Raw genomic sequence first — 16,673 nt, 5'->3', positions numbered from 1 at the left:
ACTATATATACTAACTCCAGAATTGTGCTGCAGTGGGGAAAATTGCATAATGCTTTTAATTTCATGTGTCAGTGTTATGAGTTTTGATCAAATGGGTTTTAGTTGTTTTGAACTTTAGGTGTTTTGGTCTCAGTCAAATGAGTGTCGATCAAATGAATTGTCAATCATATGAAGTAGACCTATATATATATATATATATATATATATATATATATATATATATATATATATATATATATATAAAAGTAACAAACAGATTTTTTTTCTTAATGACATTTCATCATATGCAGTATATAGCTGAAAAATACAAGTGTATCATCTCAAGTTCAGTAATCTTCTGAGTAGATATATCCCAAAGTAATAGCCTTTTTTTCTGTTTTCTCCACATAAACAAGTCTCCTAACTTTCAGGTTCCCTGGCTACATGGTTTCCTTTTTATGGTGTAGATTCAGGGCTGTCAGGCATGGTGAAGATGCAAATCAGGTGTGAACTCATTAGAATTGCTGAATCCCAAATATCTAAACATAGTGCATGCACTGCTTCAGTGTTTGTTTTTAATGGATTGCAACTGTGAATAATAACTGTATGGAGAAGGAAAACACAACAGCAATGCAGACTGCCCTACATCCAGTGGGTGTGTCAGGTTAGACTTACGAAGTGTTAGAAGTAATTTTGTCAAGGTTGGAAAGGTAAGTAAGCAGTACACAATTCACAGGTCCCATTCATTAGCATCCAACCTCTTGTAAGTTGCCCAATGTAAGGTGAAACACCAGTGGCAAAGGAAACACACCAGACTCCTCCAGCAGACCACAACTGAAATGAATGGACTGAAAACAGCACAGTTGTGTAACCAAGTATAGTTTAATTTCTAAGCGCTTTTGCCTTCCATAAAGGCATCATCAGAGATAAAATCAGAAGTGAAATAACACAGCAAGCAAATCTGTTTAAATCCACCTCTCAGTAAGTGTTTAACAAATAAAAACCCTTATCAAGAACAAGTGTAGCCTCATTTAGAGTGGCAGTGCATATATACAAAGTACAGACAGAAATACATATAAAACAGACATAAAAAAAGACATAAAACACTATGCTGCTTAAGATGTAAAAATACATAAATACTTATTTTAATATAGTGGCTCTTGCTTTTAAAATGCAGTTAAGAGCTAACATATAATTTAATCTGGGTTTAATAATTGCATTCAACCTGATCTGCCAGTTTCGTTCTTTCCTAATAACAGTTCACTGTCTCCCACTCTATCCAACATACAAATCCTGTAAAAATTAAAACAAGAAATCTCCCAAAATCTGGACAGTATATAGTTTTCCTTTTCAAAACCAAGGAACTACTGGTAGGTGGTGGTGGGGGGGACAACAAAACATGTAAGGTTAAGCTGTCTAACAGTTTAAAATGCAATAATACTTGTACTATATCCTACATAAAGACAGGAACAAACTTAAATAATTTCATAAAACACAAAACGTGTACTGTCCAGTTCAAGATAACTATAATTAAACCCTTCAAAACCATCATTCATAACATATTTTCAACAACCATTGTCGTTCTCTAAGCAGTGAGCAAAAAAGTCCCATTTAATTTTTCTTCTTGTTTTTCTTCTCTTTTCTGGTCTGTTTCAGTTGCTTAGGAGAATTTAATTGCTGATTCCAAAATGGGGGACTCTGAAGAACACATCTATTGTTGGGCCTTCTTTCATTGTCAAATACCTCAGTGTCATTTGTGATGAAAGGGATAAGGTGTAGAGTAAAAGCATGCTCCTGCTGCCTTTCATTATAAGAAGTAAGCACCTTGTTTTGATGGTACTGCTTAGGTTTGGGATAAACACGGTTTTCATCATACCCTTGTTTATCCCTAAATATTTTTTCTGTTTCCTTATTTTATTGTTTTATACAAGATTGTCATCCTTGTTAAAAATCTTAAAATATTCTTGTTGGTACCCTAAAAAAGATGGGTCAGACTCGATGTTATGTGTAATTGCAGTGCTTCATTCTCCAAGAACTGGATTTTATGCTCATTGTCTGTAATAAGCAATTTACCTAACCCAATTCCTGTATGATTAAACACTTCAATAAGTTCACAATGTAAAGAGGAATTAGACAGTAACCCAACTGGAAACTTTCAAAATATTAAGCTTCTGGGTACTCTTTTATATTTAACACACTCATTTAAGTACATATTATCAAGCTATAAATTTCTATACTTAATGAGATTCTGTTCAAACAATCTAATTTGTGAAATAAAAGTACCCTTACCCCATAGGTTCCTGTGTTATGAGGTCTAGGTTGGAAAACCAGGCTTTAAGGTCAAAATGGGAGCCATTATCAAAAGGGTTAGCATGTACAGATAAATTCTGTGTAGAGCAGCAAGAAACACTGCTGCCCATAGGATTACATTACTCATTTCCTTTTCCTGCCACTGGTGTTGAAACAAACTTAGATAACTGCTTAATTAACATTGTGACATCTCCATGTATAGAGTACATGATGAAGAAGCAGTCTGCAAAGCTTTATAACACCAATGATCAGCAAAGTTACAAGGAAGCCTGTAAAAAGCTGACACAAGGTCAGATGAAAAATCCAGCCAGGCTAATAACACCCAGTAAATCTGTAGGAAGAAAGAATATGTAGCCAAAATCAATACAAAAGCTGCCACAAGGTCAGATGAAAAATGCAGCCTGGCTAATAACACACAGTAAATCTGTGGGAAGAATAAATACTTAGCCAAAAACAATACACATAAGTGTTAACAGCAGTGAAAAACCAAACTGCATCCCAGCTGAGCTGCTGAAGCAAAACTCAAAACTCTTAGGCCATCCACAAAGTAGTGGAAAGCAGAGTCAGGTGTAGCAACTTCCAAAAAAGACTAGTAACCACTTGTACATTACACAATGTAAGGTGAAACATCAGTGGCAAAGGAAACACACCAGGCTCTTCCAGCAGACCTCAATTGAAATGAATGGACTGAAAACAGTACAGTTGAGTAATCAAGATCCAGTTGAATACAACTATTAAATGATATGTTATATCTTAACTACATTTTAAAAGCAAGAGCTGCTATATTAAAATAAGGATTTATGTATTTTTATACTCTTAAGTAGCATAGTAGTTTATGTCTTTTTTGTGTCTGTTTTATATGTTATCTGTTTTATATCCATGTGTTATATGTGCTTTGTGTATATACATTGTCAATTTAAATGCTACTGCACTTGTTCTTGATAAGTGTTTTTATTGGTTAAACACTTACTGAGAGGTAGATTTAAACAGATTTGCTTGCTGTGTTATTTCATTTCTGATTTTATCTCTGATGATGCCTTTATTGAAGGCGAAAAAGCTTAGAAATTAAAATATACCTGGTCTCCTGGAGGAGTCTGGTGTGCTTCCTTTGCCAATGGAACATTTAACCTCCCCTTCATTTGTTGGCAACTCTATATTATATTATTGCCATTTAATATCCTCACACATTTTAAGGACAATGATATACAATAAGAAAAATGGATATGGAAGGAGTAGACACCGAAAAACCAACCAAGTTAAAACTTTATTGGACCATGTTAAGTGCTTTTGTCCTAAATACTGTAAGGACTTCTTCAGAACACTTTATTTAACAACCACTTCCCTTTTATACACAAGATAAAAAGCAATTAACCAATTTAGAATAATTAAAATTGGTCATACCCTTAAAGGGACAACCCTAACAAACACAACTTATAACAAACATCTTATAAATAGTACCTTAAACAAAGTGATATTACTTAACAAAATTGTTGAAGAATACACCCATAAGTTTTCACTTTTAATATACTACTAATACTTATGTTACCATTTAGGCCTGCAGCTGGGGTGGCATTCAGACTTAACTGCCATCTAAGTTCACATGCCTCCAAGTATTCTGCCACCACCCTACCTTGTGGATCATTGTTAACTTGTTGAATGACACAAAATTTAAACCGGTGTTTGTGTTTGGTTCTTGGTTACAATGATATACAATGGCTTACAGACTGCATGTCTGAGATTACTGGTCAGATAAGTCAAGCATGAGCAACAAACGCATTGAGGTAAGACAGAGCTGCATATTTGCAAGTAATATTCATAAATGGTTGCGTGATCACTCAGTGCACTACATCCAAAATTAATACATGTACAAAAACTGTTATATGATTTCATAGTACTGAAGATTATGTTGCAATTGGTTGTATGCAGAATGATTTCAGTTCCCTGCTGCAAAAGTGTTTGTGTTGCAAAGAGGGATAAGCCACCCTTAATGTGCTGTGAAGGTTCATTGGAGTGCGAGTTCAAATCCAGACCTATGTACAAAATATTTCATGTGTACTAACATTTTGCATTGTCATAGATTGCTTTTCCTATTTTCTTTTACTTATTTATTTATTTTTTTTGGGCCAGTCTTTGCATGGTACATGGCTTAGTGCAAACAAGGGGAAACGGAAAAAATGAATGTCAGGTTTCATTGCGCTTATCTCGTATGTGTGAACATTAGCAGTGAGAAAACCTGGACTAGCGGCCCATGCAGGAAGCAGTCAAAACAACTGCAGGCAAGGTGTCTGTAAAGGTTTAAAGGTCAAAAATAATATATTGTAGCAATGTTTGCTTTCTATCATGCAATTGCAGTTAGTGGCATTGTGCAGTGGTTTAGCAAGACTTTCCAACACCTGCAAACAGGACTCAGACAGCCAATAATTGAAAACAGAGACATTCAATTAATTCTGTTTGACACTGCATAAAGACGCTAAGCAGCATTGCACGTACGTTAACAAAGAGAACTTACAAATGAGTAGGAAATTATGGAAATGTCATGTAACTAGTTCTGTGGCAGCAGGTGTAAGTGTAGGGCTGGAGTACAGATGTTCCTGGGTTCTAGTACAGGGTGTGCAACTATTTTTACTGTTGTGGCAGTGCGGTTTATGACAAGGAACTGAAAAATAGAGAAGTGTTATTTCAATCTTCATGTGGCAACAGGTGTAAGTATAAGACTGCCATACACATATTCCTGGGTTCTAATACAGGATATTCCATACATTTTTACTGTTGTTCCACTTCACATTATATTCACTGTCACTTATAATGCTTTAGATAGTAGAGCTGATGTGAATTATATGTATGAGGGATAAGACACCCTTATTGTGTTTTCAGATGTATGACTGAAGGTATACTGTCTACTATATTTCTAAATACAATTCTGCTATCTTGACTTGCATGGCATTCACAATTACATAACACACATACACAACTGTATCTATACACAAGAATTTGTCACCTGTACTAATGAATGATGCCTGACTTTCTCTGGGTAGCACTTCTTCTGTGGCAAAGATTGAAAATCAATGATGTGGAAGAAAATGCCCTGCCCCTTATGCCTAAGTTTGAATCTCACACTATAAAAATCAATCTTATCAGTGTATAAAAGCAAAAATAAATGTGTAAGATCATGACATTTATGGGCCCAGTGCATGTCTGCACACTTAACTCACCTAACAGTTACTTCTCAATTTCCAATATATATTTTCAAGCTACATCACCAGACACCTCTCAAACTAAGGCCAAGTATAATATTAACCTTCCAATTTCAGGTATTTATTTTCTACCTGCTTGACACTGCTGCTCTCTGCTTAACATTGTGCAAATACAGTTGGCACTGTTGTTCAGGTTTGTACACTACCAGGAAACATAATAACTGGAATTGGTGGGAAAGCATCAGTTGTCATTGCTCTAGTTTGGATATTAGACATGTCTAGCATTAGAGGGAAAGCTGCCCAGTTTAAGGCTCAGAGATGGGGGAATTCAGGAGTCCAGGATATTTATTGGTCTCCTGGTAAGGCACCATAGCCAAAGGCTTCTGCAGGGGGACTGTTTTGGCTCCCAGTACAAGACTGAGGCATGGAATAGCTTGAATCAGGCTGTATCCATTGCTGCTGGAATCCCACACCCTGGAGAGTAGTATAGGCATCATTTTAATGACCTACATAGGTATAAAAGGGATGCCCTCAACCACTGGTTGAAGGAATTTTATACTGTGGACATCCCACAGCTGTGTAAGTATGATCATAAGAGAGTACTTGTAATAGATAGAAAGCTAAATATAGGCATGACTGGTATACATAACTCTCTTCTGTTCTTTTCTGTTCTTTCATCAGATAATGCTGAACATGAGTTCAATAGACAGGCTCATGTTGCTCAAATGGAGAGACTGAGAGAAGCAAGTGGCATGTATGCAGCACAAGGCAAGTGTTATTGTAGCTTTAAAAGTTAGAGATATATTTTTGTTTTTTATACAGTTGTAGCAAATTGAGCATGCATATCCTAACTGTAAAAGCAAGCAGGCATGCATGCATTACTCTGTAGCACAAACCAGCTTTAGGAATCAAATATTAGACTGTAGTCAGAGTTTTTGGGTTCAAATACTATGAGTCACAACTATACAATAATGCATTTCTTTAATAAAATTTGCATTAAATTAAACTATATAAATGGCACAAATGCCCTGCTTTTAACTGTAATCTGTATAATTGGAATACACATATGTGCAATATATGTGCATTTCAAGGATTACTGTCAACAATCTGTAGTTATAGTGCGTATTTGTTAGGGTGCATACTTAAATGTCATACTTCAGATAAAATAGTTGTATAATAGCATTAATGCATTGTATGTCATATATGATGGTAGTAATTTTGCCTCTTATTTTTCTCTCACCCCAACCCTTATCTCTCTTGTTTTATTTTCTGTTATGAGTCATCAAAATGTCCCCATGTCATCCATCTGTACCACATCAATAAAGGCTTCAGAGCCCAGCGAGGTAGGCCAGCCCCAGTGGATTATCCTGCCCCCACTTCACCGGCTTCAGCACCAATGCTGAGAACATCTGGTACCCAACCTGGCAACACTGCCTCTTCTGTCCAAGTACTACCTGCACCCTCAGGTAGTACTACCCCAGAAACTGATGTAGTGGTACCCTCTGGTAGCAGTGGTAGAGTTGGGATTTCATCGCCTGACAGGAGATGCCAGGGTTGGTGTGTAGGGTCATGCACTGAAACATTGTGTACACCTACACCTGATCTAGAGGCTACTCTCCCTCATGGTCTATAGGAGGACCACCAGTGGAGTAAGGGGACAGTGATGACAGTCCAGTGGGTGAGGAGTCGATTCTCACTACCTCCAGGTATGACCAGCATGATTGTCCCCCTGCCTAACCCTACTCATGGTGTCCCCCAGCCTTTTTTGTCCCTCCACATCCCTGTCTCTTGTCTTGTTTGTTTTCATTTGCTTCCACACCTTTCCAAACCACCTGCCAGACATGTGTACATCCCTTACACAACACTCCTCTCTTACTGAATTAAAAAAAATGGGCACCTGTCCCACAAAAAATATCATTGCATACATAGCTCTCAATTTTGCACACATCTTCTTGACACACTTGATTCAGTCCAGTTCACTATATAACATGATTATGTTGTTGTCACACCTCTCTCTGTAGGTGACAGTCCAAATTCAGCTAATATTCTGCATATATTATTAGTTTCTACTATTGAAGAAATGGATAGCTATGTTTCCTTCCTACCTCCCTCCTGTGCATTATTGTATTGCTTTCCCTTTGTTCTTCCTCCTGCTTGCTTCCCATTTCACCACTTTCCTATCTACCCCATTTTAACACAGCACACATAAGTATCAGAAAAAGCAATAGACCCTTTCACTTTTTGGCCTCTGTGCTTGCTTGGAGTTTGGCATTGTGCACCAATGCCAAGCGACAGTTAGCGGCTGTGCAATGCTGCTCTTACCTCCATGCAATGTCACTTAAACTCACTGTGGCCAGCACACAGCAACACATGTACTATAAAGAATTGATGTTACTGCATTATCACTGTTTATTTAAAAGTATTAGATACACCTGAATTCGAACCCAGTGTCATATGGGCTGAAAAAAATGTGTTAATGGATTTACACCTGATGCCACAGAGTCAGCTAAGTAGCAGATATGTTTCATACACTCATTACTAACTGTCAAACTTTTAGCAATGCTGCTCACATTTCCGCATTACTTAACTACATGCAAACAGTGAAAATAATTAGAAATGCATATCTCGCATGCGCAAACATTTTGCAACCATCACACAAACCCAGTGTTCACTGCTGCACTATGCAAAGCCAAATTTAGCATGTATTACTGCTGTTTACTGTCTGTTTACTCTTTATACTATGAAAGCACATGTGGAAACTTAACAGACTGAATAATATGTCACATATTTACAATGCAACTATGTGTTGCTTCCCCCATGCACTGCAATCCTGGTGTCTCCAGTACTTTTTTACAAATATATCAACTACACTATATAAATTATTATCAAACATTGTGTGATATGCAATGCACATCAATCTGGTAACATGAAGAACAAGAACTATCTTTACAGTTGAGCATGCCTACACATCCATCAACTGACCCTGGGAATTACTGACCCATAACCTAACCAGCCTTATCTGCAAGGCTATGGAAAGATTCATCATGGACCTTATCTACAGGGACATAGGCAACCTTTAACACTCTTGACCTGACCCATATTGATTTTGTCAAAGCTAGATCATAGGATCATAGGAGGTTACTAGTGTAATGGCCCTGGGGTCCTTACAAGCCTTGTCAAGAGTTTATCCCCCAAAAAGAAACCTCAGTTAGCACCTGTCACCTCTGTCAATGAGGGATTCAGGTGGAACCCCTTGCTAATTAAACCTAGTGTACTTCTTTGATAATGTTTCTAAAGCCCTGGATGAGGGAAAACAGGTGATACCACCCATATTGATTCAGCCAAGCCCTTTGACACAATCCCCCATTCAGGTATCATAGAGAAACATTCCCATCTGTGGCTTAACCCATACGTTGCTGGATGGGTAGCCAACTGGCTCAAAAACAGAATGCATACTGTCAAAGTTGGGGAATCCACCTCCACCAGTAGACCAGTTTCCAGTGGAGTACCACAAGGATCTGTGCTAGGCCCTCTACTGTTTGGAAACTATTTATCTAAAGTCCAAGTGAAGGTAGATGGCCTGTGACATACCAAGTTTGCAGAGGACTGTCAACTGGGTGTAATCATATAGTGTTCCCCCAATGATGTTAACAAACTACAGAATGGCCTGACACAGACAAATGGTTGTTGCCAAACTCACAGACAGAAACTTAATGCAAGAAAATGCCTAATTGCCCCCTCCGGCAAAAAGGAAGTCCTGCTAATTATGTTATACATAGCACCCCCTCTAAGCTCAAACTCATTGGTGTGAGACTTGGGAATACAGTTTGATAGCAATCTAAACTTCAGTAACTATGTGTCCATAGTGGTAAGACACATAGTTTATATTGCCCAGCTCATAGGTGTGGGCATCACATACAAGATCAGGGAGGTCATAGCTCCACTGTGCTTGACCCTTATCAGGCCACTAATTGAGTACAATGCTCCCTTCTCTATGTACCTCAGCAACCACCTCCAGCAACTGGAGATATCACATAGGTTTCTTACTAAAATAATCCAGGGCCTCCAAAACATGACATACATGGAAAGACTGAAAGGCCTGCCATGGTACTCAATATCATATAGGCTGCTGAGAAGCAACCTGGACCTGGCCTACAGAGCAGTCTCGGACCCTGCCTACTGTAAATGCTGGACATCTGCAAATCAAATGGGACAAGAATAACTTGCTCCAGTGATCTCACCCTAGCCTGTGACATAAACAGAACATGCTGGAGAGACATATATATCTCCCAGTGACTGCCACTCCTCTGTGTTAGACTCCCACTGCATGTGAACCAGTAATGACCCTATTCAAGTGCAAATTTGACAACTGGATGGGTGACTATAAATTCACTCCAGGGTGGTGCCTATGGCACCTATGTCCAATGTGGACAGGTCCAATTGGTGCTGATCACAAAATCACTCTGCTAACAAACATCTAACTATGTTCATTAAGAGTAATTTGGTTTTTACATGGCTAGGCTTGTAAAGGCCCTAAGGCCATTAACCTAGTTACATCCTAGGAACCTATGAAGCTATGAATCCCTGCAGGTCCCCCATCATCTTCTCACCTACATCCATTGCTGATGTCATGCACTATAAGTTGTTGTGCACCCTTGTAAAAATCAGATTTTTGCCATGGCACTTGCATAAATTACTGAGCTATGTAGATTGTGTACTTAGGTAGGCAGGAGTTCTCTTCTCACTGCAGTCAGCTGTGTGTGTGTGTGTGTGTGTGTGTGTGTGTGTGTGTGTGTGTGTGTGTGTGTTTGTGTGTGTGTGTGTCTAGCCAGAAGAGCAGAAGTATGTATCTTACAGTTACTGCTCCAATCCCATGGATTGACAGTATTCTGATACTTGCACATGCCTACACATCTATTTCATGCTGGCATCCCAAAATCTTATGTCCTACATCCAGTCTTGATTTCATGCACTATAAATTGGCCTGCAGCCTTGTAAAAGTCAGACTTGTGCCATGGCACTTGCCTAAATTGCGGAGTTCTGTAATCTGTGCATTTAGATAGGTAGGGGTTCTGTTCTCATTTCAGTCAACTGTGTGTGTGTGTGAGTGATGTCTTGGAATATACATTGGCCTGCAGTCTTGTAAAAGTCAGACTTGTGCATTGGCACTTGCCTAAATTACTGTGTTCTGTAGTCTGTGTAGTTAGATAGGCAGGGGTTCTGTTCTCATTTCAGTCAGGTGTGTGTGTGTGTGTGTGTGTGTGTGTGTGTGTGTGTGTGTGTGTGTGTGTGTGTGTGTGCGCATGTGTGTGTGTGTGTATGTGTAAGGTTGTGCCTCTGCTAACATAATGCATGGCTTGCTAGAAATAATGCTAGTATGGTCAGGTCTGACAATGCTGGTGTTCATTCCATAGTCATGATAATGAGTTGATTATGAAACCTTTTTCATTGCACCATTACCTGTCTCTGAATCTCATTTTTCAGTCACTCTAACTGACCAACTCACTTTATACAACTAACATGAGTGTTGAGCATATCTTTGAATCCTAGGGTATAATGATAATGAACTGGTTTCTTTGGCAATGACAAACATGCCTGTGGTTATGTAATGCAGGAAACACCAATATAAAGGTGTGATCAACATCTGTACATATTTCTATATTCTCTTTAGGAGAAGTGAACAACATCAAAGATTATGAGAGAGACTAACTGCTTTAGTACGGAACTGTCCAGTGCAATGAGAGGAGCTACAAGAGGGAGGCAATCAAGGAGGAGGACAATCTATTTTTTAGTGAACTGGTTTTCAGACATTGAGAACAGTTTATTTTCAAGTGGAACTAATTTGCAGGTACTTCATTTATTTGATCTTGTAAATAATGTGGCTAAACTTGTCTTGTTATAATTATAAAAAGGATTGCATTTTGTCCCTACATGTTTGTGATTTGTGAGCACATTCAATTTGACTTATTTTATTGTGTAGAAAGTTAAAACTAAAGTGTTGGCTTACTGAGCAGTGGTTTGACGCTACAGTTAATGAAATGAATGAACATGTTTTAACAGCAGAAGAACAGTCATACTGGGATACAGAAGATGTGTCTCTTTATAGTTGTAATGAAAATGGTGAAATGAAATACATTTTTTGTCCTTGGATGAAAATGTCTCTGCATCTTAGGGAGGTTAGTACCAAAATATGCCTGACTTAAAAAAGTGAGTCAGTTTATTCCTTCTAATTTTAATTTAGCTGTTAGAGTCCTTGAAAGTGTTTGCAAGTAGGAATTAGTTTGTGAATTTATTAGGCATGTGCAAATGATGAAAAAGTATGACTTTAAGAATAATGAATAAGTTAACTATTAGTAGATTAAAAGTGAAACATAATGAGTATGTGGTGTGCCGGTCTGACAAGGGGGCAGCTTTTGTTATTCTGTACTTTAATGAATTTTATAAAATGTGTAAAACCTTGAATGGTGAAAAATCTATGAGAAGGTTAATTCTGACATCATGAATGAATATAATAAATAAGTATTAAAACTGATTAAAATAGTCCAATACATCTTGTAGTTTTTTAGCATTTGCAGACATATCAGCATTATATGTCAAATGACCCATTAAATCACTCTTTTATGTCAATCCTAAAATGCATAAAGGTAGATGGGATTGCTCAGAATGTCTATACATTTCTGATGTGTGCAGTTTTATAGGCTTATTTTTGAATAACATTTAAAAAGATTTTTAAGTAAAACTTATTAATTTGTTGGAAATATGTCCGATGTAATAGTCGGGATTAAGGCTATAGTTTGGAATGAACACTATTTTTTGTTAGGCATTGATAAAGATTTAAATACCACCATACCATATGTACAAGGTTTGAATTTAATGGTGCATTATTTAAAAGAAGGTCCTTACTCTCTTTATATTTTATTTTTAGTTCATCTTATTTTGCATACAGTATTTTCTCCTCTGGTAATGTTTTTCTTCAAAGGGAGTACAGCTCCAATATATGCCATTCTTTTTATGCTGGTATTTGAAAATATTTTTATGAATAATAAAGACTTTGTGTCTCATCATGCTGTTCTGTATATCCATTAGACATATCCCCTTTTATTTTTTTATGCAAGGAAGGCTTAAGTAATGCATTAATTTTCTACAAAAATTAATCCCCTGCAGAGTACTCTGTCAGAACTATTGAGGTACAATCAGGGGCAGCCCGTGCTATTGGACTGCTGGACTGCAGCCCCCCCCAGCTGTAAACAATAAAGAAATTAAAAGAAAATAAAAGATAAAAAAGAAAATAAAAGATAAAAAAAATTCAAAATTCGCGGACTTTCGCGCATGCGCACTAGTCCGGACTGCTGCTGAGACCATCTGGAGCATTTGCAGACTGTTTCAGCAGCAGTCTGGACTAGGAAACATGTAAGCATGATCCCAGAAGTCTATGCAGTTGTATCTGCAATAGACTGTCCTGGAAACTCGCTGGGAAACTCATCAGAGCCGGACTGCAAAGTCAGCAGTCTGGAAGATCTCGCGATGAGATTTGGAGCTATGTGGACGAGAAAATCCCGCGATGGGATTTGGAGCTATGTAGACACTGCATGGGTGGGAAGATCTCGCAATGTGGACGGGCAGCTATGGATATATGTTATGGCACGGTTTGGTTATATGTGTGGACGGGGATTTGGAGCAGCTACGAGATCTACTACAGGTAAGGAAGTATGTTTGTGTGTGTGTGTGTGTGTGTGTGTGTGTGTGTGTGTGTGTGTGTGTGTGTGTGTGTTTGTGTGTGTGTGCGTGTGTGTGTGCGTGCATGCTTGTGTGTCCCAGTTGCTATATACTGGTGGCTAGACTCATAGACTCATGGTGGTGGTAGGGAATACCTCAGGCTTGAACCCTGTACCTTGTATGCAGGTGTTAAACACCTAAATTCCCTACCCACCACCATTTGTAAATAATTTGCAGATTTCTGCCTCATATTTGATCTGATCTGTTCTAAATAATATCTGTGGTTTCTAAATGTTACAATGCTTGATATTTCATGGTGCAGTGATAGCATTGTTGCCTCACAGCTGCAGGTTCTCAGGTTTGATTCTTGGCTGGGGTGCCTTCTTTGTGGGGTCTGCATCTTCTCCCTGTATTTGTGTGGGTTTGCTTTTGTGTCCTCCCATGTTACAAAGACATGTCTGCATTATTTCTTCCTGGGCCTCTGCTGAAAATTGTTTTTTTGTTCCAAGTCAGACTGTCCTGATTAACAAATGTTAAATAAAATTGACAGGCATTTGAATTTCAGACTTCAGGTTTTTGAATGTTTAATTCCTTACATATTTGATGGTGCAGTGGTAGCATTGTTGCCTCACAGCTGTAGGTTTTCTGGTTTGATTCTTGGCTGGAGTGCCTTCTGTGTGGAGTCTGCATTTTATCCTTGTGTTTGTGTGGATTTGCTCTGGTTTGCTGCCATTTTACAAAGACATGTCTGCAGTATTTCTTCCTGGGCCTCTGCTGAAAATTTTTGTTCTGTCAAAAGTAAAATTGACAGGCATTTGAATTTCGGACTTCATATTCTTCAGAAAATACATAGTAACACAACCTAAGTTTATAAGATGAATATTTGAAATTTGTCCTTAGTTTTGGGACTGTATTACCCTATTATTGGCTTTGTCCAGTTTTTTTTGTGCTAAGGTTGATAGCTATGGCAAGAACTGAATTCAATGAATATGTTTGAGGGCTGTATTCCCTCATTACTGGGTTTGTCCAGGTGTTTTGTACTAAGAGTTTCAAGGTTGACAGCTATGGTGAGAACTGAATTCATTAAATGATAGCCATTTAAGTTTCAGTCTTACGCTCTTTCACAAAGCAGCTGATTTGGTGTAGTGGTATGTTGCTCTGACTGTTTTGCACAGGGACCTTGGCAGTAAAATGTATGGTGGTAACACAGCATTTTTCTTTCACAAAGCAGGTGATTTGGCATTGTGGTATGTTGCTCTGACTCTTTTGCACAGGGACATTGGTAGTAAAATGTATGGTGGTAACACAGCATTTTATTCTAGCAACTTTCCAAGATTATAGAAGCAATGTTTAATGTGTCCCTGGTTTTTGGGCTTTTGACCACCCCCCAATAAATTTGGCTTTTTCCAGATTTCTTGTGCTGCAAAGTTGAGATGCAGTTGAGTATTGAGTAGATTTTACAAGGAGCTGAGAGCTGCATGGGAAGAGAAGTTTAGTGCTGCTTATGCTAAGTCAGCTTGCATTGTTAATAGCACAACAGGTTGTGTACTTGTTTTTGATGCAGAAGGTTGTTGGTTCACTCCCACAAGGGGTGAATGCTGCCATGCTGAAAAAGTTAACTATGAGCCTGCTATTAGTTTGCCATCCATTTCCTATTGCAATATTACTAGCTTATCATTTTTAATGTAATATAGGCAATTTATTCCTCAGGGGCATCAGACACTTTATTTTTCGATCAAACCATGAAATATAAAGGTGTTTGCTAGCAGCAACCTCTTCATTAGTTACAGATTTATTTAATGTGAAATTATTTAGATGACTTTTTTACTTCTTCAGAGATTGTGCATATTTATTGATAATGGTGGCCTGCAGAATTGTGCATATTTACTGATAATGGTGGACTGTAGAACTGTGCATATTTACTGATAATGGTGGACTGCAGAAGTTTGAGTAGACTTTTATGATGGAAATGTTCTGAACTGGGCCGTTTTGTCTTCATGGGTGCATGCATTTTGTTTCATTGTTTACTGGAAAGATGTTCTGAATTGGGCAGTTTTGTCATTACTGGTGCATGCTTTTTGTTTCATAGTTTACTGGAAAAATGTTCAAAATAATAGGAAGGTGTATCAAAGAGCACATGTATGTTTCATATGCAAGGGGCCTATGATTTGAAAACAGCCCAGAATTAATCTTTATCTGCCACTGGTAAAATGTATTTTCTTTGAATGCGGGTTTCAATGCTGTTTCAATGAATGTGGGTTTCAAGGGCAGAGAAGTTTTAATGCTAAGTTTGTTTAGCAGATGTCTTAGTGTTTGTGCTGTAAAATGCAAAATAACACTTTCAAATGAAGTCCAAATCATCATAGAAGTAAATCAGTATGCACATTAGTGTTTATGGTAAATGGAGTGAAATAGCCAAGTAATGGATCATTGGAATGGCTGCAGGGGGAGGCTCCATTCGACCATGATTTTGTGAGGGGGAAGGGCGGCAAAATTAAAGACAGCCCCAGCTGAACTATACCTCCCAACTGTCCAGATTTTCAAAGAATGAATAGATTTTTGCTTCTTATTTTTGGTTTGTTCCTCATAAAATGTGTGGTTTTCTGGCAAATCATTTAGGAATTAAGTCACTAAATAATGACACACTGAGTTTCAGACTTCATAACCTTCAGAAAAATGCATGCTAAAGTAAGACCTGTTGTTCTATCAACTGTCTCACTTTATACAAGAGCAATTTTTTAGTACTGTTTATATGTTCCCCCAATATATTTGGCCTTGTCTAGATTTATTGCATTAACAGGTTGACAGGTACATGCAAATAAATTGCTATATAGAATTAGGCATAGCCAAACCTCTCAACTGTCCCTGATTTTGGTTCAAAATGTTGCTCTTCCTCCTAATAATCCCTCCGCAAAATAGCAATTTTGGAAGAAAACATGGAGGATTTACAATTAAGAAATAACTGTAATAATCAGAGTTAAAGATTACTTTTATTTCAGAAATGCATGTAGATTATTTTATTTTGTCAGCTGCCCAAGTTAGCAGTACTAATATTAAAGTGTCCCTTCTTTGATAGGTTGCCAGCTGTATTGTGTGGCTATTTTATATTTTTACATCACATTTTTCATCCATTTTTCATAAAATTGTGTTTTTCTTTGGCAAATTAGTGACAAATCATTAAAGACTGAAGTTAGAAAATAATGACAGACATTTGAGTTTCAGATTTCATACCATTCAGAAAATTCATACTAATGCAAGACCTATTCTATTATCTTTCTAAGTTTATAAGAGCAATATTTAAAAAATGTCCTTATTTTTGGGCCTTTGTCCCACTTCTTTGTATGGCTTTGTCCGGATTTCTTGCTCTGAGGTTGAGAGGTATGACATGTGTCAGGGCCATCACAGTCAGCCAGAGACACTTCATGTAGTGACTCTGGATGTGTCCAAGCAAGGCAAGGAGTAGTTATGCAGTGT

Source organism: Protopterus annectens, chromosome 2.part2 (assembly GCF_019279795.1).
Source record: "Protopterus annectens isolate FY-2018-M chromosome 2.part2, PAN1.0, whole genome shotgun sequence".
Taxonomy (NCBI): domain Eukaryota; kingdom Metazoa; phylum Chordata; order Ceratodontiformes; family Protopteridae; genus Protopterus; species Protopterus annectens.
Note: the sequence above shows the minus strand (reverse complement) of the source record.